Genomic DNA, 27,528 nt, shown 5'->3' with positions numbered 1-27,528 from the left:
TTCAAGTCACTAACGCTGTATTATATAGGCTTAAAGACAATAGGGCCGAACTTACCAAGCCCGTCTTTTAATTAAACGCGTGTAAGTGCATGTATGTATCAAGCTTAATCAGCTTAAAGACAATATGGCCGAACTTACAAAGCCCGTCTTTTAATTAAACGCGTGTAACTGCATGTATTAATCAATCTTAATCAGCTGAAAGACAATAGGGCCGAACTTACGAAGCCCGTCATTTAATTAAACGCATGTAGCTGCATGTATTTATCAAGCTTAATCAGCTGAAAGACAATAGGGCCGAACTTACAAAGCCCGTCATTTAATTAAACGCATGTAGCTGCATGTATTTATCAAGCTTAATCAGCTGAAAGACAATAGGGCCGAACTTACGAAGCCCGTCATTTAATTAAACGCATGTAGCTGCATGTATTTATCAACCTTAATCAGCTGCGTTTAATAAAATCAGGCTTCGTAATTTCGGCCAAATATTCTTCCAGAAACACGCAGCTGTACTAGATTGTTATTTAAAGTTTGTTTTGTTTAACGACACCACTAGAGCGCATTGATTTATTTATCATCGGCTATCAAGTATCAGGTGTCAAACATAGTCTTAAAAAGGAAACATTTTTCAGTTAGTAGCTAGGGATCTTTTATATGCACCATCCTACATACAAGATAGCACATACCACGGCCTTTGTTATACCAATCGTGATGCATTGGCTGGAACAAGAAATAGCCCAATGGTCCCACTGAAGGGGATCGATCCCAGACAGACCGCGCATCAGGCGAACGCTTTACCACTGGGTTACTTCCCGCCCCAAGATTGTTACTTATTTCACCACTTAAAGACATTAAGTCATTATATTCATACATAAAACACTCGATTTTCGGGGCACTTTGAAGTCGTGGAAATGGGTGTGCACTCCAGCACCCTCCATCAGGATCCGCATCGGAGTGCCGATGGTGGCAAAGAATACCTAATATACACATTCGAATGTAATTTTTAACTATCTTAGGATCGATCGCCCTCCATGAACTCGGACTTTAACCCGCCCCAAACAGTGCTCCACGACTGGTACATCAGAGGCTATGGTATGCACTATGCTGTCTACGGGAAAGTGCTTTATTGCTAGGAGAGGCACAACGAATTTCCTCTATCCATCAAATGTCGAAATCATCCAGGTGCGTGTGCAAGAATTGATGTATTGGCGTTTAGAGTGTGGTGAGCTAAGTTCCTAGGAGGAGGTCGAGTCATGTTCTCCCGGAATATATAATATATAGAAGACGCGACTGTCACCATATGTTAAATACAAAATAGCCATAGTTTTTTTTTATTGTTTTGTTTAACGATACCACTAGAACATATTGGTATATTAATCATCGGTTATTGGATGTTGCACATTGTTTGGTAATTTTGACATATAGTCTTAGAGAGAAAACCCGCTACATTTTTCCATTAGTAGCAAGGGATCTTTTATATGCACCATCCCACAGGCATGACAGCACATACCACGGCCTTTGATATACCAGTTGTGGTGCACTGGCTGGAACGAGAAATAGTCCAATGGGCCCCGAGAAATGTGGTAAGGTGTTGTTAAAGAACTGTTCGTTTTGTTTCCATCATCAGTTAACAGCGACAACAACAACATGAACAACAAACCTGCAACTCTTGTTTTTATCAGAAATTTTATTTCATGAAGTCCACTAAAGCGACAGTGCACTGCACCAAGCATTGTTCATCAGTGGTGACGTAATCACCACGTCATCAATGTGGGAGTACCGGCAAGCTTAGGAGTTGATTGACAGTTCATTGACCTATGGGTCAATTTTTTTTTTTTATTAAAAGTAATTTTACGATAAATAAAAGTTCACATTTAAATTAAAATAAATTCGTTGAATTTTACTCAATCTAATTAAAATTAGCTCCACTATTACATGTGGATCTAACAGCACCCCGTTGGAGCTTATGTCCAGTTGACCTTGCATTTTCGACCACTCAAAACCTTACTTGCAAAATCATGCCAGTGATTTGAATAGAATTTGAAAACATTAGGGATTATGCCGAGGGTATACGAAATGATTCGGGTAAATTACGAAGTATGCCGGAAACTAATTTCAATATACATTTTATATAAAATTCATTTCAAGACGAAAACAAACCCGTGATGGTATAGCCATAAAATCTGTTTATACTAGTATACAATCCAGAGGTTATTACTGCACTTTTCCCCCTGTTTTTCTTAATGTTTAAAGTTCGCCTATTGCATAAATAATCTCGCCCGATATTTTTAGAATTTGTATGCTACCGAATAACGCTATAAAAGGCGAATTGTAATTGGTCGATATTTGAATTCTAATTTATAGATGAAATGTCACCTGGACATGAGAGTCCACGCAATGCTGTTAGATCTACTGGTAGACCAGTAGAGCTAATTTTAATCAGATTGAATTTTACTTAGAATAAATACGACAGCAATCTAACTAATATTATATATACGTATAATAGTTTATAATATAAATATAACAAATCGCTATACTTGAGTAAGCCAATAGAGTAAAATATTAATAAGAGATACTGAGATACTGGACGGAATATCACAAAAGCTTTAGCATGATCGTGTAGTGTATACGTGTTTGCAACAGCAATGTTATGTGAACACAAATAAATAAACATTTAAAAAAAAACACAACTTTTTAAAATATAAAATATAATAAAATGTTAAACTATTTAAATTTTTAAACCTAGAGATATAAACAAAAGATCAAAGTAATATTATTTACTTTTTCATCCAATTCCCCCACCCCCACCCCCAAAAAGAAGAACCGCGCCTAAATCTAACAACACAAACAGCAATCACAAACCAATATGTCAATAAACTAACAAAAAACATTACAATCTTTATAACCAAGCAATATTTCAGTATTTAAAAAAAAAAAAAAAAAAATATATATATATATATATATATATTAAAAAGCAATTCGCAAAGAAACAAAAAATCTTAAAATACACGAAAATAGGATTTTGTGTAAAGTCATTTTAAATTGAGACACGTTGTATATGTCAATGGAGTGATGTTTTCTCTCCAAGTGAACGTGGCATACACTGTTGTTTACTGCTTGACGAGTGTACTCAGTATCACCAGCACCAACGTCAGTAGCGACATCTGTGACATGACGCCAGCTCCGCCTGAAAGAAAAGGCGTACACACATTATATAATGCAGTCAAACCCGCTCTAAAGGCGACCCCACACGTAACGAGTGCGTCGTATGAGAATAACAACCGATGGAATCGTCATCGTAATGTGGTCTTGTCACAATCGGGTATTTATGACAATCTCGTATGATCATTTATATTGTGTGACGTCGCCTTCACATCGACCTCTGGTAACCAGCAACTTATCTTACAGGCTGCAAAATTACCGGGTTCGCATCGCAAAAAGCGAAGGCAAAATCTTGCGATCGCGATGCAATATTGTAACAATGACTAGCAGTTTGCTATGCATGTTTTTTGTAACCAAATTGATCTTTGAATTGAGATCGCGGGAGATGAACGCACTTAGGGGTGTCGATTTTCCGTGATCGCAGCCAAGGTAACTGATTCGCCAATGATAAACATTTTAAAAATTTATCTCAGTGTACAACCTTCTCGCGTGTGTTAGTATTTCAAATAGAAAATACTGTCGGAATACGCGGAGGATGTTTGACGTTTTAACAAGAACAGAGACGTAACGTACTAGTTGCTACGTCATCGTGGTAACCTAATTTGCAAGCAGCTATGACCGTGTACACTGAACTTGTAGCCTACCGTGCACGCAAATATATTATGTTCACGAATTAAATATACCGCGAAAATTGCGAACATACTGATAGCTCCGCAAATTTAATTACGCGTTAAAGGGACATACCCTAGTTTTTAAACACTAAAGCATATATGTAACTATTATAGCCGTTTTTTTATAACTGAAATCATACTTTACTTAGATTTTATGGTTTAGAATATCAATTTCTGTACATTCGAAGTGTTTTTGATCATCCTGGTGTTTTTAGCATCACAAAATACCTTTCTCATATTTAAAAAAATGCACGTGCGTCTGAGAAGTGTCAGTTATGGAGTCGAGTTTTAGCCTATTTTAGAAGGTATTTCACCATTTCAAAGTCACAGACTCATGTTTCATTGAATTGTAACTTTATCCAAATGTGTTATAGGTTTGTAGATTAACTAAACTTGGTGTTAATTTTAACGGGTTGAAACTAGGGTATGTCCCTTTACATATTTCCGATTTAGCTTTGAATAATGCCTATAGATACAAAACACATAGCGCATCGCATGCACTTTATTTTTATCGTCAAATTACCTGCCACGTGGTTTTATACTACAAGTGACACTCGGTGATATGCATGATCTGCGTTCAGCGATAGCCAGTAGTCAAAATATCTGATAATTATTTTGACCGGTTGTCGAAGTGGTCGTTCGGTTTAACTTGTTGCGTCAAAAACAGTCTGACAAACATTAGCGACAAACGGCTGGCTGAACTCACGTCTGGTATCTCGTGACTACGAGATTTCAGTTTGTTGTTTTTACACTGATTATTCTTATATTCGATACATACTTGTGGCTTTCGTTATTTGTAAACCTGAATGCAACCTATGAATACTACTAATAAATAGTATTTGGTCTAGTTTGTGATTTTTCAAGTTTTCTGCATCATGTGTTATCAGACATACATGCGGACAAGACTAACGGCACGCGAACCGCATAGCGAGAATGTCTCGAGTATAATTATATCGTACGTGAAACTGTCATTGAAAGGAGTTCAGTTGATATTGGTCGTTTTTATTTTATTATTGGCAAAAACTATCGTGAAAATGTAAAATGAAAGCTTGATCGCGAATTATTTTAGCCGCGAAAATGTTTGCGTATACATACGATATTATCGACTAATTAACAGCTTGGCGTTTTTAATTTCGAATTGCCTCGGCAAATAATGTTCCGGTAAAATACGTATATATATCGTTTAAGAATTGTCAATTTTCATAACAAAAATGAACACCGAATACGTTGGAATGATCAGCCAAATGAGGAATTTTTCTCGGGCTTCAATCGCACTTTGGATCAGACATACAAATCAACTCAGGAAAGACTAAAAAATCACTTTGAACAAGTTAAATGACCAAGCTGCTTAGCATAACCATTAACAAATATTATTCAGAAATATGTTGTACTATAAAAATTAAACCCTGACATTTCTATGCTATTTTCTATATAGCCAAAAAAAAAAAAAAGTGAGATTCTCTGGGTGTGTGTGTGGAGGGGGAGGGGGGGGGGGCAACTGCCCCCCCCCCCCCTTGACCTCCGGAGGATACGGCCTTGTAAACAAGTGACAGTGATGACCCTTCACATGTACTGTTCTGTACTTGTTTTATTTTGGGGTAAGCAGCCCACAATACAGATACATGTATAAGAAATATGCAATATTATTGAAAAGAATGTGTTTTATTCATGTTTACTCATTTTATTAAAGTGCTAATCAAATTCCAATAGTTGCTAATCAATTCTCCATCCAGTAGGAAAAACTGCTAATCAAAATTAAAAAAAGAATTGCACCCTGTCTTAACAGACCAGCATTTAAAATTCCATAATTGTCTGTCTCTGCCAGTATGTATGTCTGTATATATGTATGTACGTACGCATGTGTGTATGTGTGAGTGTATGCGTACAAACGTGTGTGTGTGTGTGTGTGTGTGCGCGTGTATGTATGTAGAATCAAAATAATATCCAAAGCGCGTTTAAATCAGTTCAAAAGTTTCGAATGGCGTCACACAACTCACAGTTTTATATGTATCGCTTTTATTATTATTCGAAAGGTCAATACATTATCAATATACGTACATTTATAATTTTTTGCAAATTCTATAGCCTTGTTTTGAGCATAATGTAAGGTATACTCAGCCAAAACAAACGTGCATTAACTCTATTTGGATGCAGACACGTTTATATATATATATATAATACTTTGTGGTTGAAGTAGATTTTGTTCTTCTTTACGAAGTGCCGAAATAGCAATGTGTTAGACATCCCAAATAGCCATCTTTTAAAATGTGCTGAGGTGTCGTTAAACATATATTCTTCTTCTTCTTCCTTCTTCCGAGAGCAGTATAAGCAATAAAATCGATACGACTACTACTACAACTACGTACTGCATTTAGCTTTTACAGCAGCATCAGCGACGTCTGTTTTGATTTTGTCCCTCGTAAGAGTTCCGTCACAGCCTTTGTCCGTGCTCTCCTTAACTGCTGTCACACAGGTCTGTAAGGCTTTGGCTGCCCTGTATAGTAATAAGAATAAACAAAGACATCAAATAGGCATAGACCTACCTTTTGTCACAACCAACGACACATTCATCTTTAGTAGTAATAATATGAGTCATAAACAATAAAATACACAAGCAAATTTCAGATATCTTCGATAGTAATCATTTTAGAATGTTGCAAACGTGAAGTCGAGCTTTTTTAATATGATACGTGATTACGTGATACACGATATGCTGGAGAAAAAACCCCTACCCAAAAACCTAGACGGCGTCAGGCAGGGCTAACACGCAGAGCTGACATATTGAAGACAGATAGACAGAACTAACATAGCGACAGACAAACTGACCTAAGAGAGAGACAGATCCAGAGAGCTAACAGACAGACACAACTAATACAGAGACAGACAGAGTTAACAAACAGACATAGCTAACATACAAAGAGTTACCAGACTGGCATAGCTAACAAACACAGACAGAGCTAAGAGACATAATTAGTTAACAGATAGACAGACAGACAGTCGGAGCTAACAGACATACATATAGACAGACTCACAGAGCTAACAGACATACATAGCTAACAGGCAGACAGACAAAGCTAACAGAGAGAAAGACTGACGGATAAACATAACAGACAGATAGACAGACAGACACAGCTAACAGACAGACAGAGCTAACAGACAGACAAAGTGTTAACCCAGAGTCGAACATGTATATAGCTAAATACAAATCCGTACGTGCAGGACTTGTCTTTCGCGGAGATATCAGCTACAGCATATGTCGTCTGACATTTGCACGTTTCGGAAACCGCTGTCAAAAGGAATATATCACTTTTTATAATCGTAACACAAACTAGTAATAGGTTGGGTTTCAAAATAATTATAATCATAATATTAACCCAATATATTTTCATATTCATAACACTGACATGGCCTCCTTTTGTTACTTATATCATATTGATAGTACCTGCTAGGTTAATGGACCACTATAATATCTCTCTCTCTCTCTCTCTCTCTCTCTCTCTCTCTCTCTCTCTCTCTCTCTCTCTCTCTCTCTCTCTCTCTCTCACACACACACACACACTACATAGTCTGTAACACCCCACTAGAGGTTGTGCCCCCCCCCCCACACACACACACTCACACACACATACACACACTACAGAGTCTGTAACTCGCCACTAGAGGTTGTGCCCCCCTACACACACACTACAGTATCTGTAACTCCCCACTAGAGGTTGTGCCCCCCCCCCCCCCCCCCACACACACACACCCGTAATCGTTCCTAAGGGCCTGAATACATCATGTACACCAATGCTTGTCGTAATACTGGTACATTTATAAACATTGTAGGCCATAATTAAATTCTGATCACTTACGTGGTATACAAAAATATATGAAAGGTATATTAAAGGTTGAAACAGTAGCTATAAAACAAAAACAAATATTTTGTTTAGGTGTACACCATTAAGTTCAACGCCATTTAGAACGGTTAACAATTGGTTCAAATTCCTGTAATTGTTTTTATATCGTGATCCTTTATTGGGTGACATTTATTGATGGAATCAGTTTGCACCAGGTTTATAATTGCTTTTAACTTTGGAATCCTTTCGCCGATTGCTTTAATATGGTGCATACACTTTTACGAAGTGATACTGTTTAAACTGCACCTACACTTTTACGAAGTGATACTGTTTAAACTGCACATACGCTATTAGGAAATGACACTGTTTAAACTGCACATACGCTATTAGGAAATGATACTGTTTAAACTGCACATACACTTTTACGAAGTGATACTGTTTAAACTGCACATACGCTATTAGGAAATGATGCTGTTTTAAACTGCACATACACATTTACGAAGTGATACTGTTTAAATTGCACATCTCTGTGTTCATAAACGTGATAACAGAGCAAGGTAGAAATCTGTTAGCATATACATGTACCATTAAATTTAATTGTCTGTAAAAGTTTCATGCTATTAAGGAAAATATTGTAAATTAGGTTATGGCATGTATTACAAAATGTTAAAGTTACTGTGGTGGACTAATGTCGCTATCTACTTTAAAAACGTGTCTAAGAGTTATGTGGAATGATTTATGTTTTCACTATTCAGCATATGAAAAGAGACATCATGGCTTTGTCATTTTAAACTCAGGTTCAGTCCCAAAACCCAGACTTTCTAATTTGCATATTGATAAAGAAAATCATATAATATGTCCAAAATTATTATATTAGTGTATATTATTGTACATATTCAATGGCGAAGGAATTGTAGTTAGACTTACTGCATCCAGTAACACCGGTGGCTGCAGTTTCAGAAGCCTTGATGATGTCAGTCTTAGTCGTTGTACCATCACACGCAGTGCTTGTGGCACTCAAAAGGCAATTCAGTTCCGTTTTGTATGCCCTAGAAATTAATTGCGTTATCTTTACCTCTAACTTCACTTAAAACAAAAGGCTAAAAAAAAAAAAAAAAAAATAATAATAATAATAATAATTAACCAAGAACAAACACGAGAAACGGGGGGGGGGGGGGGGGGGGGGGGGGGGGGGGGATCAACATTTTTACGCACAAAAAAAAAAAAAGAGAAGAAAACTCTTTATACACCTGGAAATTAATTACGCATCACCTAAATTTGACTGTGTGGCCTATACATCGCAAGCAGCTGTGACCATTTCATGGATACTTAATGTCTGTATGTACTAAGGATATTGAAAACGATTGTCAGCAAGTAGCCTTTGTTTCATCAATGTTTAATCTGTTCTTGGAGGGGCAGAAGAAACCTTAAATATGCAAGAAAATGTATGGTAAATAACATTTTTCTTGTTGGCGTGTGGATAAACATTCATTCATTCATTCATTCGTTAGTTCGTTGGTTCGTTCAGTATCAGGTTTAAAACCCAGCCGGCACGGTCAGCTCTTCTTGGCCTCTATTTTTTGGTTGCAATACAAATCAGGTGGTGATTAATTTATTTCCCAGTGTATACTAGAAGAGTGCATTAGCTGTCCAACTGAAATCAGTTACTAATGTCGCCTGTGAAATATAATTTTGACCCTTATTTTTATGAGGGGGTCGATTCATTCTACCTAAGAAACTGTATTGAAGAAAAAGGAAAATTCGCTTGGAGCAGGGAGGGTTCTGACCCCAACAACACTCCCCTGCACATGCGCCTTTTTAGTTTTAGTTTTACGACACCATTAGAGCACATTTATTTATTTATTATCGGCTACTGGATGTCAAACGTTTGGTAATTCTGACATATAGTCTTAGAGAGGAAACCCGCTACATTTTGCCATTAGTAACAATGGATAGTTTATATGCACCACCCCACGCCCTTTGATATACCAGTCGTGATGCACTGGTTGTGACAGGAATTAGCTTAATAGGCCAACGACGGGTATCGATCCTAGACTGACCGCGCATCAGGCGAGCGCTTTACCAATAGGTTACGTAATATAGGCTACTAAAATAAATATATAAATAAATACATATATTAATAGCATATTATATACCGAACAATACAACTAATGCAACACACACACACACACACACACACACACACACACACAACACACAACAAAAACCCCACAAAACAACCACAGCAACAAAATAAAACAACAGCAACAAAACAAAACAAACAATTTTTCTATCAAATGTTATCCCCAATGTAAGACATGAATTATTATCTGCAAAACCACTGTTTATTAACCTCTCATAATTAAGGCTGGTAGCACGAAGTAACTGTCAATTAAATACTTGAGAATATTCTGTACATATTTTACATTTTATATTGTTTTTCATCACTAGTGAGTAGATTAAAGCATATTACCGTACGTTTTTCAATGAATATTATTATAAATGTTTACACTACGTACGTGCATTTCTTGGGGTCATCAGACATGTCACTTTTGGCAGTGGTCACCTGACACTGACACGTGTCCGACAGTGCTGTAAGAAGATCACGTGATATAAACATTGAGGTAAAAAAAAAAAAAAACCCACACAAAAACAAACAAAAACAAAACAAACAAAACAAACAATAACCCTACTGAATGTAGAACTGTTTAAAACATATCGGGACTATAGCTTTAATATTTAAAACACATTAATATATGGATATTTGCCACCGTCAGTAAAAATGTTTGGCCTATAGGTCCAATATAGTTAAAATAGCAATATATTCAAAAGTGTAAGTAAAAATATGCGACGCCAAAAGCTAAGTGGCCCCCCAAAAAACGATAACCCTACTAAATATGGAATTGTTCAAAACGTATGTGGACTGTAACTTTAATATTGCACACTCATTATTGTCAAATATTGTTAAAATAGCATCAGATTCAAAATTGTAATTTAAAAATGCGACGCCTAAAGCTAGGTGAAATAAATGTATCTACTTTTGTTTACTTGAAAAAGTGGTCAATGTTTCCACCGTCTTGCTCGTTAACTGCCCTCAAACGTTGTGGGTTTTTTCCATGAGGAAATTGATTTTTTTCAACGTAATTTCTTCCCATTACACTGTTATGTTGTCATTTAATATTTCATTCTACGTGAATACTGGCGTCGCATGTTTTTACTTACAATTTTTAATCTGTTGCTATTTTAACAATATTTGATCTATAGGCCTACAATTTTCACTGTATATAGCAAATATCGATGTAGTAATGAGTGTGCAATAGTAGCCAATTCCATATTCAGTAGGTAGTACTAAACCAAACAACTTCCGCCTGGGTCAAAGTTCGATAGAACAGTTAATAAGTCTTGTGATTGATGATAAATTTGAGTGTGTTAATTTTAAACAAAATTAGTTTCAATTGGGCAAAACATGTATGCAATATATTGTATCTAGTACCACTGCGTCAAGTAGCCTTATGCATGAAACATGTATGGAGTACCTGTAAAAAAGCACTTTTTTTTTTACGGAACTAGGGTAGTCATAGACGCTACCTGTTATCTTAGAAATGGTCAGCTTGACCTGCAACCCTGTTTCACTTTAAGGGTGAGGGTTGGTAATATTTTACATCCGTTGTGTTTATATCGATTGATACGCGGCATGTAGGAGTTTTAGACACATATGTTATTATTGTCATCTATGGAATTTGATTTGGTGGTATACACCCAGTAGGGTTATCGTTATTGTGGTGCCACCCGATATATAATATGACTGATGTGTATTGTTGGTTAGTTTGTTAGTTTGTTTTGTTTGTTTGTTTTTGGAGTTTTTCTTTGTTTGTTGTTGTTTGTTGTTGGGTTTGTTTGGGGTATTTTTTTATTTATTTTTTTAGGGGGGGGGGGGGGGGTTCTGGTCTTTTGTCGTTTTAGGTTGGTAGTTGTTTGTTTTGTTGGGGTTTTTTTTTGGGGGGGGGTTTTGGGGGGGGGCAGTTGGGTTGTTATGTGGGGTATGTTGTTTAATTGAGGTTTCCTTTTCTTGCTGTTGGTGGTGGTGGGGTTATTTCTATTTTGTTTGTTTGTTTGTTTGTTTGTTTATAATAAATTAGTCCCTCACAAAACCTAAACGAGCCAAAATGCAGACGTGAAATTTGGCAGACAAAAAACCTAACATGGTTATAAAATACGTCCTTTTTGTCTCGCCTTTACGATGAAAACATGCGAGATATATTTATTAGTTTTACGACGGCGGCGGCGACGGTGTCAATTTCTGTGTTAATGTTTAATGTTACAGTTTTACGATTAGATCAGTTTTTCCCAAACTATAAGACCTAGGTAAATGAAACTTGGTTGGGGTTTTTTAGAATTAAAAAATTGTTTAATGAAACATTTTTAATAATACTTTTGCATTTAGCTTAACTTTTAAGTTTTGTTTTTAACTCCATTTCTCACAAACTATAAATTCTAGATTGATCAAACTTGTCCCAATGGATGTTCATCACATGGCATGTGAACAGATTTTAAAATTAATTAATTAATTAATTAATTAATCATTTTTAATTAAAATATATTTGCTTTTTGCACAACGTTAATGTTTCACGTTTAGATCTGTTTCCCAAAACCTATAAGTCCTAAATCAATAAAACTTGGTTTATGGCTGCACCTATGGATATTCATCAGATGTCTTGCTTGGTAAGACCAATTTCGAAGTTACACGTTTACATTTCAAATTAAACCGGGAGGTTTTAATGTACACTCTTTGATAATGTTAAACTTACTGCATCCAGTAACAGCTTTGACTGCAGTTTCAGAAGCTGTGATTATGTCAATCTTAGTCTTTGTCTCGTCACACCCAGCGTCCTTGGCCGTCCAAAGACAATTCAGCTCTACCTTACGTGCTCTGCAAAGAATTTCATTTCAACTTATTTTTGTGCTTATATCTAATTAAGGTTCAAGCACGCTGTCCTGGGCACACACCTCAGCTTTCTGGGATGTCTGTCTAGGACAGTGGGATAGTTGTTAGTAGTTAGTGAGAGAGTCGAGGGTGTAGTGGTCTTATACCTACCCACTGAGTCGTTAAAACTCGCTCTGGGCGGGAGCCGGTACTGGACTGCGAACCCTGTAACAACCAGCCTTATGTCCGATGGCTTAACCATGACACCACCGAGACCAGTGCAAAGGATTTGCTTTCTCTTTATTTTTATCATAATTTAAAACAAAACAAAAAAATTGTAAAATGAAACAGCAAAAACAAGACAAACGAAAACAGATGGAAGCAAAAAGGAAAATAATATGTTCACGCATAAAGAAAGTGATAACTATTTAAAAACTCGAAAGTTATATTTGCAATCCATTCGAAATTTGATACTGTGAAATAAAATTTTGACCCCTATGAAATTTTCAGTGGTGATCCTTGACTATATTATTAAAGTTATCGGCCTCCTCGATTTTGACAGTATACTAATATAGGATACAATCATCTACACCAGTCTTGAATATGACGTTTGAAAAAAAACACGAAAAAACGAGTGGCACAGTGTTTGTCCTTGAATCATACTTTTCGTGACGCATTACATTAGATCACCTGTAGTAAGCAGAATTCGGAACGTATATTTATGTTTTATATCTCAAGTTAACAACAGAAAATATGCCTTTACGGGTTTATAACTAAATAACACAAATACATCACATTGATTATTTATACGAGACAGATGTATTGCAAAACGTCAACAAAAAAAGCGTTTGAAAACACTTTCTATTCATAAGCGCTAAAATTTCCTTTATGAGCGCGCGACAATCCTCGAAAGGTTTACCCAATATATCCTCTGAAAATAACGTAACTGATGCAATAGATAATGTTGCACATAACAAAACAAATTATGGAAGCAAACTATATTCAGACAGAGATGTCGACGCCTCGGAAATGTTTGACATATGAATGAAGGAATGAAAATGTTTTATTTAACGATGCACTCAACACATTTAAAAAAAAGTTATTATTTAAAGTTATGGCGTCGGACATATGGTAAAGAACCAGACAGATATTGAGAGAGGAAACATACTGTCGCCACTTCATGGGCTACTCGTTTGGATTACTATAGTTCCAGAATATTGCATGCTTTGTGTCCAGTGAAAATGGTACAAATTGGAAAAAGAACGTAGTTTTGTATGTTCCGCCGTAGTTATGCATATTTTACTCTCAAATATTTCATACATAATGTTTGATTTGTCAAATCCGTCTCTAAATTCGATATATTATTTTTCTTAAAATTCAGAAAAAGTATAATATGTTTATACATAAATACATGTAAAAAGGTCATAGCAAAAAAACAACAAACAAACAAACAATAAACCAGTGTCTTCTAGTCAAAATGTCACAAAATTAATGAGGTTTAATATTTATAATTAAACTGGTTTATTTTAGTATTTTCGCATGTGTGCTGTGAGACCTCGGTGTGGTACATGCTTGCCGAGTTACTCCCCCCTTTTTTGATCTCTGTTTCACTCTACCTCGTGGTTGTAGGAAGTTTTTCTGTTTGCTGAATTTTTCAAAGAAAAACGCGTGGTATTTGTCGTCAGAAGCGGATCGCTAAGTTTTAGTCGTTGTTTATACTATCTGTAACTGTTACTGATTCATTATGCCGCCAGTTCGGCGCAGCGTACGCAAGTCATGTCGGCAGGGGCGCGGGACCGAGAGGGGGGGGGGGGGGGGGTCGCTCTAGCACAGTATCGGCAACAAGGCGCGGAGAAACTTCAGGTGTAGGCGTTACCCCGGTGACAGAACCCGTAGTGTCTGCTGCTGTCGCAGCAGAGGCGACGACGACCGGTAGGACAGGTGAGAATGTGTGGAGACAGTTGTGTTCAACTTCTAATAACGCTAGGGAGGAGAGGCCCGTTTTGGCTTCACGGGATCCTCCGTATATCTCTGAAGAGTTTAATGTAAGTGGGAACCCTGATATTTTGGTATTAAATGAAGATGACATCGCATCACATGTGCCAATGGTAATGCGCCAAGAAATATGGGCTAATCAGTACATAAACATAGCATTACTTTTAAAAGGTGCGGTTGATTTGCAGGAACATTTTGAGGGTGGTAGTTTATTTGTGACTGGGAATGGGGCAATTGAAGCTCGTCCACGGGTTAGTAAGGATAAAATTCCCTCTGTTGAAAAATGGACAGATGCTTTTATCATTTTTATGCATATTTATATCCAGAAATTCTCTGAGAAAGCTACTGAGCTTACTCAGTACATGTCGGTTATTAGAGATGCTGCTACCCGAACACAGGGGTTTGGCTGGAGGTCGTATGATGAGCAGTTTCGTTTACGTCAGGCAATTACCCTGCAATCATGGGGAAAAATCAACAGTGCTCTGTGGCTTCGCTTGCTATCTGTTCCTCAGGTTGCCCAGCATTCTTTTTCACCAGGCAACAGTCCTGCCCAAGGTAGCAAAGGATTATGTTTCGCATTCAATAAGGGGAATTGCAAATGGAAATCGTTTCATTTTCAACACTTGTGTACTAGTTGTCAGGGGAACCATTCAAAAATGAATTGTCCTCGTGTGTCAAATGACCAGTCCTTTCGTAACAGCTGGAGTGCACGAAGTTGTAATCGAGGCAGAGGTGGGGGAAAAAGGGAATACTAGTAAATTTAGCTTGGGTTTTACACCAATAAAGCTTGATGTTCTTCGATCAGAATTGCAGTCTTATTCGCCTGTTATTGCCCAGGAGTTGTTTGATGGTTTTGCTAATGGTTTTCATTTATATTATACAGGCCCCCGTGTGCCAGTTGATGCAAAAAAATTGAAATCAGTTACTGACAATATCCCCATAACAAAGCAAAAAATACATAAAGAAGTGAAAATGGGTAGAGTTGCAGGACCTTTTATTGCCAGACCCATTGCAACCTTACGCATATCACCATTGGGTTTAGTGCCAAAGAAAACGCCCGGTGACTTCAGGGTAATACATCATTTGTCTTATCCTCCGAATGTTTCGGTGAATGATTTTATTGATCCTCAGTTGTGTTCAGTTTCTTATACCTCATTTGATGAGGCTGTCTATATGATAGAGGTTGGGTAAAGGTGCACTTTTGGCCAAAGCCGATATAAAGTCTGCTTTTCGGTTATTACCTGTTTGGCCTGGTGAATTTGATTTGTTGGGTTTTAAGCTTGATGATAATTATTTCTTTGACAAGTGTCTGCCCATGGGTTGTTCCATTTCCTGTGCAACATTCGAAAAATTTGCCACGTTTTTAGAATGGGCTACCCGACAGCATTTTCCTGGTGGGGAGCTGATTCATTATTTGGATGATTTTTTGTTTGGTGGATCAGCGGGTACTAAACACTGTCAGAACAATTTAGACTGTTTTCTTTCCTTGTGTGATAGATTGGGGGTTCCCATTGCAGAAGATAAGACACAAGGCCCACAGACAGTCATTTCTTTTCTTGGTCTTGAAATTGACACTGTTCATATGTTGATAAGAATTCCAACGGTGAAAGTGACAGAAATTGTTGATAGGATTTTAGACATGCTGAAGGGGCAGAAAACTACTCTCAGATCAATGCAATCATTACTGGGCGTTTTAAATTTTGCATGTCGGGCAATTGCCCCGGGTCGTACTTTTTGTCGTCGGCTGATCAATGCCACCATTGGGCTATCAAAACCTAACCATCATTTGCGGTTGACAGCTGAATTGCGAGCCGACTTGAAATTGTGGCTAACGTTTTTCAAGTCTTTCAATGGAATCTCGGCCTTTCGCAACCAGTTCTGGGTTTCCAGTGATCATGAACATCTGTTTACTGATAGTTCTGCTAGACAGGGTAATGGATTTGGGGCCTTTTACAATGGTAGTTGGTGTTGTGCTGCCTGGCCCAAATTCTGGTTTGAGAAGGGATATGCAATGGACATCACATTGTTGGAATATTTTCCGATTTTGGTCTCTACATTCATTTGGGGGGATAGACTGTCCAACAAAAAACTGATATATCATTCTGACAACCAGGCCGTGGTTGCCATAATAAATTCCATGACATCAAAATCCAGTATATTTTTAACCTTACTGCGTGTTTTTTGTACTCCGCTGTTTACAGTTGAACATTTTGTTTAAAGCAGTATATATTCCGGGATGTTTTAATGCGTTAACAGACAGCTTGTCGCGTTTACAGTTCCAGAGGTTTCGACGGCTAGCACCACAGGCAGACAGAGAGCAGACAACCTTTCCAGCATGGATGTGGTCCATCTTCACCATGAACTTGGAAGATTGTTAGAAGCTAGCATGTCTAGCAGTACCAGAACTGTATATGCTAATGCTTTCAGAAATTTTGTCCAATTTAGACAATCACTGCAACTTCCAGACATGTGGCCAGTGCCGCTAGATCATATTTTATTATTCATAGCTTTTCATTCTGGTTAAGGGGTCTGCCCCATCTACAGTTGCTAGTTATGTATCCGGTCTTAGTTATGTCCATAAGTTGAGGAGGTGGGAGGATCCAACTTCCTATTTTTCATAGTTTAGGAAATCACTTGAAGGTTTAAGGAGATTAAATCGCCAGTCCGATAGTAGGGCCCCGATTACTTACAATATGCTCATGCAAATTCACACAGAGTTAGAGAAAATATGTTCATCAATGTATGAAGTGCTTTTATTTAGAGCTGCCTATTGTTTAAATTTTTTTTGGCCTTTTTAGGGTGAGTGAACTGATCTTTACTTCTCACATTGCATCCCAGAGGCCTGTATTGTTGGGGGATGTTACTTTAAATGCTGGCCAGGATTCCAGTTTGGTTGGTTTCATTTAAAACATTCCAAAACTGACCAAAGAGGTCAAGGTGTGAAGGTGCACATTCCTTACATCCCAGACAATCAAATCTGTCCTGTTACAAATTTAAAGCAGTTCCTTTTGGTTAGACCGTCTACATGTAAAAATAATTACTTGTTCATACACCAGAATGGCAAACCTCTAAATAGGTATCAATTTAGTGCTGTGCTTTCAAAGGTAATTGTCGCTTTGGGATTACCGCAGGCACACACTACAAGTCACATTCTTTCCGTATAGGAGCTGCCACAACATTGGCTATGAGCGGAATTTCTCCTGAAATTATTAAAGGATTGGGGCGGTGGAAATCTAATACTTTTTCAAAAGTACATTCGTCCGGTCATTTAAAATCTGAGATGAATTATTGTATGTGTGTTTGTTAATCTATTTCTTCGTGAGTTTTGCAGACATATGGCTGGTTGGATCCTCGATAATCTTTTGGGCTAACCAAAGAGCAGTATCAACTCTGGATCGTCATTTGAGATTGGCTAACCTAGGCGTCTATATAACCTGGTTGGGACGTCGAGGATTGAGGTGGACTGGTGTTTTTAAATCTTGTTAATAACCATCTTTTACCATTGTCACAGCCACAGTACATTTTACTGCATGTAGGTGGCAATGATCTGGCTAATTGTTCTACTTCAGATTTGTGTGCTCTCAAGTTGAGCGTGACATTCAACTGCTAGCTCAGTTGTTGCCCAACGTGTGATTGTTTGGTCAGATATTCTCCCAAGATTAGTTTTGGAGGGGTGGCAATAATGTGAAATCCATAGAGAAGAAGCGTAAGCGAGTAAATAGATCAGGCACAGAAAGCAGTTTTGCAGACAAGAGGGCGGGTTGTCAGTCCAAGTTGGTTCTTTAGGGAAGATGGGGTTACATCCTAGCCGAAATAGGAAATGCTATTTTCGTAAACACACTGCAGGGAGCCCATAGAGGCTTTTGGTACTAAACCCAATAATTTTGTGGATAGGCCGCAGTATAGGCCGCAGTATCATGGAGGTATGGGGCTTTGAGAGCTGTATAGACAGCTTGAGGGCGGAATATGGTGGGAGGTGGTATCTACTTATGGTTTTAGGTTTAATTGTAATGGTGTTAGGTACACCCTGTAAAGTGGGTTTTTTTCATTTATCCGGGTACCCAAAGGTAGTGCCTCTATGTTCCAGGGACCCTGGGGGGAAAAATTTTGGTTGCCCTGGGTTTTTGGGGTTGGTCCGGGGTTTGGTATACTTGGTGGGTTTACTCCTTATGGTTTTAGGTATTTGTTTTTCCCCGGGAGGTTTGGGTCTTTGGGTCCTAACCTTTTTGAACTCGCTTGGTTACCCCTTAAAAACCCGGGAATTAAGGCTGTCCATGGTTTTAAAATAAGTTTTAATAGTCTGCCACCTATTTTATTATTTTTTATTTATTTTGTAATAAATGGGCCATATTTAAAATGAAGTTATTATTTATAAAAAAACTTTAAATTATATTTATGTGTCTTTTGGGGTGGGGGTACCTGAGGTAAACCCCTTTGGTTTTTCCAAACTTTAGGGTTTTCGGTTCCCCCATTTCCCAAAATAAAGAATTAAATAAAAGGGAGTAAAAATGAATGAAATGAAATAAAAGAATAAAAAAAAATACCCCCCCCCAAAATAAGTAAAAACATTTTGAAAAACAAAAAATTATTTTATGTTGAGGAAAATACAAACCCCAGAATTAAATTAAAAATACTTTCGTGGAAATTTGTGGTTTCCTGAGACTGGTAAAAACCGAAAGATTTATGGGGAAACTAACCCTGTTTTAAAAAGACTTGGGTGGCAATGTCCCTCAAATTGAAGTAACCAAATACAAAACCCTATGTGGATAAACAGGTTTTCCCAAATTTTTCCTTTTTTTTTTTTTTTTTTTTGGGGATGGGGTTGGGGGGGGTGAGGTACTTAAAGGGGTTGTTTTAATTTATCGGTCCGTTATGTCATGCTTATTGTACTTAAAGGGAGAAACGGCCTGGACCAAAGAAGGTTTTTTTGAACCCATTGGGTGTTTCCCTAATGTTTCCACCCCCCAACAATGTAATAACCCCCCAAATTTCCAATTTTTTTCTTTCCGTTTTTCCTTTAACCCATTAAATAATTAAACTTATTTCACCCAAAACTACCAAAGGAAATATCCTTCTAACCATATTGGAATTAATATATAATTTAATAATCTTTCATTATCAATTAAGAAATAAAATATAATTGAAAACCCTTTTTGGTCATTTTGCGTTGACAAAGTTTTGATTTGGCATAGCACCCGTTAAACAGGTTTGGGCCTTAACCGGATAAAACATTAGAAATAATTAATAAATAAGGGGGGGTTTTAAAGCCGGTAAAATGAATATATGAATACAAATGAATTACAAAACATTTTACCAAAATTAATTCAGTGAATTAGAAAACAAGAATTAATTTTAAAAATGCTTTACGAAAATTTCGTAATTATGATAATTTAATGTTGCAATTGTTTCAAAGTAGGGGTTTTTTTTACCAAATGTTTCCAATGGCAGGATTTAACCTATTTCAAACTAGAACGTACAGGTTATATTTTCTTCCCTTTTTCTCCCTTGGGTTGGGAGGGAGGGGAAGGGGGGAGGGGGGGGGAAAGGAAAAAAGGGAGGGGGGAGGGAAGCAAAAGGGGAAGAGTAGTTAAAGAAATAAGGTTTTTTTTTTTTAAAAAGTGGGAAAAAAAAAAAACTGAATTAAAAACCCAAAATTTTTATTTCCCGATCATTCGGGATTACCCTTTTTAAAATTTATTCCCCCACCATACCCAAAAAGGTAATCCAAATCCATTGGGTTTCGTCTTAAATCCCTTTTTCATGGGAAAAGCTATTCAAATGACGTAACAATATGTGTCGCGGTTTCTTTTTGAATGGAAATGACGTTAAACTTGAATGACGTCATTTTGGATATCCTTACATAAAATTAAACTAGTGCTTAACCAGTGGTGGGAATTGGTGAACTGTAAAAAAGAGGGGTCCCGGAAATTCTTGAAATCCCAGGTTAAAATCTGTACCATCTGACACATTTTGGAGGAAAGGACGATTAAAATGCGACGAAACGCAATGTTCCTTGAGAGGAAAACAGCTGATCCGAGGAGAATTCCCACCCCTGTTAACGGTTGTTGTTGTTTGGCTTTTTTCTGAACGCTGGACAGCTTTTAATGTAAAGTTGCTATTTAAATGTTTTCGAATGATAACTATGAATGTATACGTCAATTATGGAGCGTTACCGTGGTACATTCGCTTAAATGTCAATAAACGTACTGCCGTGATTTCGATTAATTTACATCTAATTTGCAAGGTTATCAAATTCCGACAGTACGTGATCTGAAAAGTACACTGGATATGCTAGCTAATATATGATACACCTTTTTATCCCTGAAAACCGGACCCCTCTAAAAACCGGACACCTCTGAATATCGGGCGTTTATTCTTGTAAGATTACTTACGTGCAGTCCTTGGTGGTATAGGCCGTCGTGCACTCGGTACACGTGCCAGCGTAACTTCTGTCGTATGACACTGAAACACAAATTAATCATAATAGCAATACACTTTTATAAAGTAAAAAACAAAAAACAAAAAAGCTAACATTAGCATAAACAAACGCGAAGCTATAGAGTTGCCAATTTAGGGCGGAAGGTTTGAGAAGGGTGTCTGCACAAACTATTCGGAACCGACTTCGAGAAGCTGTTTTACGGGCTAGGAGACCGTATGTTGGCCCCATCCTGCGACGTCAACATCGACATTTACGTATTCGCTGGTGCACGAATGTACAGGGGTGGAACTTGGGAGACTGGCGGCGAGTATGGTTCATCAACGTGTCACGTTTCCTTCTACAGCGACGTGATGTACGACAACGTGTTTACAGACGCCGCAATGAACGTTTTGCCAACAACTGCGACGCCCAAGTTGACAGATTCGGTGGAGGAAGTGTCATGATGTAGGGAGCCATCTCATACACCGGCAGAAGTGAACTTGTGTTCGTACAAGGCAACCTGACAGCTGTACGCTACCGGGATGAAATTCGCCGTCACATGCTTCCCATTTTGGATCGACAGAGAGAACTCTTTCAGTAGGACAATGCCAGGCCGCATACGGCACGTGTAACAATGGATTTCCTACAGAATGAGAACATTAATGTGCTGCCATGGCCATCAAGTTCGCCAGATCTCAACTCCATTGAACATATATGGGACGAACTGGACAGACGTGTACGCCAGCGTGACCCCGAGCCTCTGACGCTTCCGCAACTGTCACATGCACTTGCAGGAAGAATGGGCTAGGATTCCACGTGCCCGGATTCAGAGACTCATTCAGTCTATGCCAAGGAGATGCCGTGCAGTGATTGCTGCTGCTGGTGGCCACGCAAGGTACTGTTTGGTGACGAAAACGCCCCCACTGCCGTCAGTCCATAGCAAGAACATTGTTACATACTCATGTCAAATTTGACTGTTATACGATCATAAATAACGAAATTATGCCACTTTGTATTAAAGAGATAATTCCATGAATATTTCGCCTATGCGTTTCTTTTTTGACAGAGTATATATATTATGTATTATATCCCATTAATATATCGGTCATCGTTTGTGAACAAAGGGATGCAACTCAGTTTGAGACTATCCAGGCTAAGAACGCCGCGGCAATATAGTCAGTGTGCTTGTACATATATAAATTCGCGTTGTTAACATGGATTTGACCGGGGACTTTTGAAAGCACGGATCCGTTTTCATAATGAACTAGTACATTTTATGAATAAAACTTTATTTCTTCAAGGTGAAGAACTGACAAAAAGATATGCATGTACATTCTTCCAACAAATACGTTTCTGTTTGATATTAAAATGATAACTACTCCAAACTGTATCTTCTGTAATGAGTCAGTTGAATGATACATGCATTTATTATTTTATTAAAAGGTTGCAAGACTGGAAAAGAATAGTTATAAAATGTACCATGTTAAATATAGTAAATAGATTGAAGATGTTGAATGGAATATAAATTATGTAGATAAAACAAATACCAAAAGAGGGTTCGTTAGCACCTATGTAACAGCCCCTCTCCCAGTCCCCTCTGACGCACTTCGTTAATATTGGACAATTCTCTAAAGAATTCAACAGGTGTGCCCACAACATTCGTGCTGTAACAGTTTTGATAGAAGAATGTCAAAAATTCAACTCGGCTATATACTGCCTGAACTATAGTCCATCGCAACATTATAGGTATATGGTGGCATATATATAATATATTATATATATATATATATATATATATAATATATATATATATATATATAAAAAATCTTTTTTGGTAAATAATTTCAGTTTAGTAGTGAGTAAAAGTGTTTTGGAAATAACCAAACAAAAAGAAAATTACTATTTGTGTGTGCAATTTACAATCGGCTCAGGAATAAATAACTTGTAGTAAATTCCATAGTATGAAAAAAAGGCGTTTCTGTGGGACGGACTATAGGTTTGGTGGCATAATGGTTACGTTGTCGGTTTCTAAGGCTGGTAGTTCTTAGGTAGGTACTGGGTTCGCAGTGGGAAGGAGATAGGCCACTTCACCGACTGACCCATGCCACTGTCCTGGACAAGCAGCACAGATAAAGTTAAAGTTTAAAAAATGTCTTGTTTAACGACTAGACACTAGAGCACATTGATTTATTAATCATCGGCTATTGGATGTCGAACAGTTGGTAATTTCGACATATAGTCTTAGAGAGGAAACCCGCTACATGTTCCCATAGTAGCAAGGATTATTTTATACTGACCATGCCATAGACAGGATAGCATATACCACAGCCTTTGATGTACCATTTGTGGTGCAATTGCTAGAACGAGAAATATTCAAATGGGCCCACCGACTGAGATCGATCCTAAACGTTCGTTGGATATCAGCACAGAAACCTAGTTACTAAAGCCACTGTTCAGAATTTGATGCTGTACATGTAGTAACATATTCCTGGAAAACAATATATTTCTTGTTTGGGAGCGGAATGGGGAGGGTCACAAATACAATGTTTTTAAATTTAATTTTTGATTAAAAGAATAAATAAATAAAATAATTAATAAATAAATAAATACAAAATAAAAAATCCTCCCACTTTTAAAGGCAGACTGTTTTTTTGCAAAATCCGTTGATTGTTTTATGCACTGATGGCAAAATCTACATTTTGATGCATGATTTATTTTTAAAATTACATTCTCTGGTTACCATATTATAACATCATGTATAAATATGAAACACAAGCTCAAATGCACTTTTAAAAAACTCGTGTGTGTTCGCTATGAACGGAGATCGTCAAAAGTATACGCTCGATTCGTCGCCTGTACCGCCATTGCTCGGCAAAGCACAAACGATAGCCTGTTGTCAGTTTCAGTTAACACGTGCGCTTGTGGATTTGAAATTGTAGGGTTCGTCTCAAAAAATGAAATGAGAAATCTTGCGCTGTACGAAGAACGTTCGGTACTAGTCTTTCGTTAAAACCGGTTTGATCTTGACAACGTATTATCGACAATCGTACCTTCCTATTTCAGAATTAATATTTTATAAAGTGTTAGTAGAACTTTCAAAGTTTAGTTTATATACTAGTAACACATTGATCATGTTTATATTTTAAAAATAAAATATACTAACGTAGACAATGAACGTTTTCATTTCTTAATTTTATGTGTGTTAAAATCGACAAATTCAAATAAATATTCTTTCGTTTGGAAAGGGTAAAGTTAGTTTTGTTTAACGACATCAATGTTAAAGCATATTGATTTAAGAGAAAACGGGTGCATGTGCAAGGGGCGGGTATTGGGCGTTGAAACACTTACCTGCCCAAGCTAAAAAAAAAAAAATAAAATTGAAATATATTTTCTGGGGGAGCATCGCCCCATATATAAACTTCGCTCAACACAGTCTATAACCCCAACCCCACTGAAATCCCTGCACATGCGCCTTTTGATTATTTTTCATTTTTTAGCAAGGGATCGTTTATATGTATCATCCCACAGACAGGATATCACATACCATGGGCTTTTATAACCAGTCATGGCGCACTGGCTAGAACGAGACCGCCGGTTTGGGATTTATGCTAGACCGACCGCGCATTTCCAAAAAACACCTTTTTAGGTCTAAGTAATGAATAGAAATAACATATAGTCTTGATAAATGTTACGTAGATCGAACACAACACCCTCTTCCTCTACCCCTAGAGCGTTACGTAATTATTAACACCCCCTTACATGTAACGCGTATGCCAACCGCTGGCCACTGTCAAAATTTCAAGGCAAATCTCCCACCGATCCCTGGAAAGGTGTTGTACCATACCTTTATGGATATAAATATGTTTTGGAGATATGAGACGACCCCTTAATCAAGATAGTTAAAGTTGTTCTAAAACCACGTGAGAAGCTCAGCGCTTGCGCAAATCAAGTAAAGTACCAGTTCTACTGGCGTCCCGCTAAATGAAGAAAAACAAAGCTGGCCATTGAGTTTGTAGTTGACCTAGATAATGTAGATAAGCGAGCATTGCGAAACTATAGCGATGTGGTGGACCTTTCATGTACCAAACAGAACTGAATCATCTATTCTAATTGCTTAAATAATAAAAATATTCCAGGGACTGTAGTTTTAAAATGGTGCGTGATAGAAAACGTAATGTCAAAGCATGCTGTTCCAAAGAGAACCTATTCCACATCTACTGGACGTACTACAAACGATGGTCGATCGGCCCACCATTTTCTTTTTCTACAGCTCAGAAGTTTTGTCTAAGATAAAATGTATTGCATTATTTTTTCAAGTATTAAATTTACTCCCACAATTTAAAGATTTCCCTTTATTGAGAAAGTCAACAGCGGTGGTGTATATAACAAAATGTTTATGTATATAGTCCTCCGTTGTGCAACGGCCCGAGTGTAAATAGTCTTGTCTTGTCTTGACAACTGTACTGGTAAATAAGCTCAAAAAGAAAATCTTGAAAAATAACATTCGAAGATATAAAGAAATGTATTTTCCGAATAACGAGCTGGATTTTTTTTATAGCTCGTAAAATATATAAATGTGTTTATATTTATGCAGCGCCATATAGGAACTATATCTGTAATGAAGGAACACTGTAATGAAGGAACACATACTCTAGTGCAGAGCATGAGTTAAAGTTTTACTTTTGGATGGCTTCAAACGCGATTCCTTGCAACTGGAGAACAAAATAGCAATGTTTTGGATAACAATTTTCAACTGTTTTAAAGGTTATTTTTGTTTTTAAATTGTAGTAGAACAAAGAGGAACATATTGTGGTCCTCAAGTGGTAAGGAGGAGGGGGGGGGGGGGGTGTAGCCCACAACCTTGCACTCACACTCTCGCTAGTTTCATAAGACAAAATTTAGAAAATGAAGATGTTTTTTATCTCCATTTCTAATAGCATCGATGAATACCACACGTCAGTACAAAAGTACTCAGACGTTTGTGTCCAATTTAATAAAAAATACTGAATCCAAAATGTTGCCGTTTTTATTGTCATTATTTTTAATTACTATTATTATTATTATTAAAAATTAAGAAATTGTAACCTATTTTATATTTATTATTTCAAACACGTAAATTGTTATTCAAAATATACTGAAATTGACTATTATTATATTAACCAATTGTTATTTTTATGTTTTAATCTACGTTATCAAAACTGAAATAGACCTCACATTATTATTTAAATATTGAAACGGGAAGATAAAAAATTATTATTATTAAAAATTAAGAAAATGTAACCTATTTTATATATAATTATTTATTTTCATTTAAAATATAGTAAATTGACTATTTTATATTAACACGTAATGTTATTTTTATTTGTTTTAATCTACGTTATCAAAACTGAAATAGACCTCACATTATTATTTAAATATTGAAACGGGAAGATAAAAAATTATTATTATTAAAAATTAAGAAAATGTAACCTATTTTATATATAATTATTTATTTTCATTTAAAATATAGTAAATTGACTATTTTATATTAACACGTAATGTTATTTTTATTTGTTTTAATCTACGTTATCAAAACTGAAATAGACCTCACATTATTATTTAAATATTGAAACGGGAAGATAAAAAAAATCAAAACAATTAATGTCCTAAAATTAAGAAATTAATATTTTAACCAGTAGTATAAATAATAATCATAGTGTAAATTGTCTATTTAATATCTACAATTTCGGTGTGGGGGTATCTGCGAGAGAGATCACACATTATTATTTAAATACTCAAACAGAAAGACATAAAAAATACAAAACAATTTGTATCCTAAATTTCTCGCGCCATCCAGTGCACCACGACTGGTATATCAAAGGCCGTGGTAGGTGCTATCCTGTCTCTGGGATGGTGCATATAAAAGATCCCTTGCTACTAATCGAAAAATGTAGCGGGTTTCCTCTCTCAGACTATATGTCAAAATTACCAAGGTCTGACATCCAATTGCCGATGATTAATAAATCAATATGCTCTAGTGGTGTCGTTAAACAAAACAAAATATTTTTTCTAAAGTGATGACATTAGTATTTTAATCAGTACTGTAAATAACAACCATAGCGTTTACCTTATAACTTATAAACAGAACGCTTTTCTTTTAGACGTAATTAAAGAAAGAAAAAAGAAAGAAGAAGTCAACTTGTCACCATAGAAACCGTTTTCTTCCTGCCGCAAGATGGAATGCCAACAAAACACGCGTAAGTTATGAGCTGCTTTAAATACAAGATCCTAAATTATTGATTAGCTGCGAAATTGTTTTGCAGCCAATAGGTATTAACAATACAAGTCATATTTAGCGAGATAAATTAGGATTTTAAAATATTTTGAATAAATAATACATGCCAGTCGTATGAACAAAAATCCTCCAAAATTGCTTATATCATTTACAATTTGAAATTTTGAAAATAGAAGATATTATGTCATCCACAAGTAGGTCTACATGACACAGAAATATCAGTGTGTTCCTATGTTGTTTTGATTTCA

The 27,528-nt window shown here is 36.8% G+C and overlaps 1 protein-coding gene across 1 annotated transcript in view; it reads right to left on the bottom strand.

Annotated features, from left to right (window-relative positions):
* The window catches only part of LOC121381694 (G surface protein, allelic form 156-like), a 111,365-nt gene that overhangs the window by 83,619 nt on the left and 218 nt on the right, over positions 1-27,528 (bottom strand). The window lies entirely within an intron of this gene.

Source organism: Gigantopelta aegis, chromosome 9 (genome assembly GCF_016097555.1).
Source record: "Gigantopelta aegis isolate Gae_Host chromosome 9, Gae_host_genome, whole genome shotgun sequence".
NCBI lineage: Eukaryota > Metazoa > Mollusca > Gastropoda > Neomphalida > Peltospiridae > Gigantopelta > Gigantopelta aegis.
The sequence above is the reverse complement of the archived record's forward strand: the minus strand, read 5'-3'. Positions and strand labels throughout refer to the sequence as shown.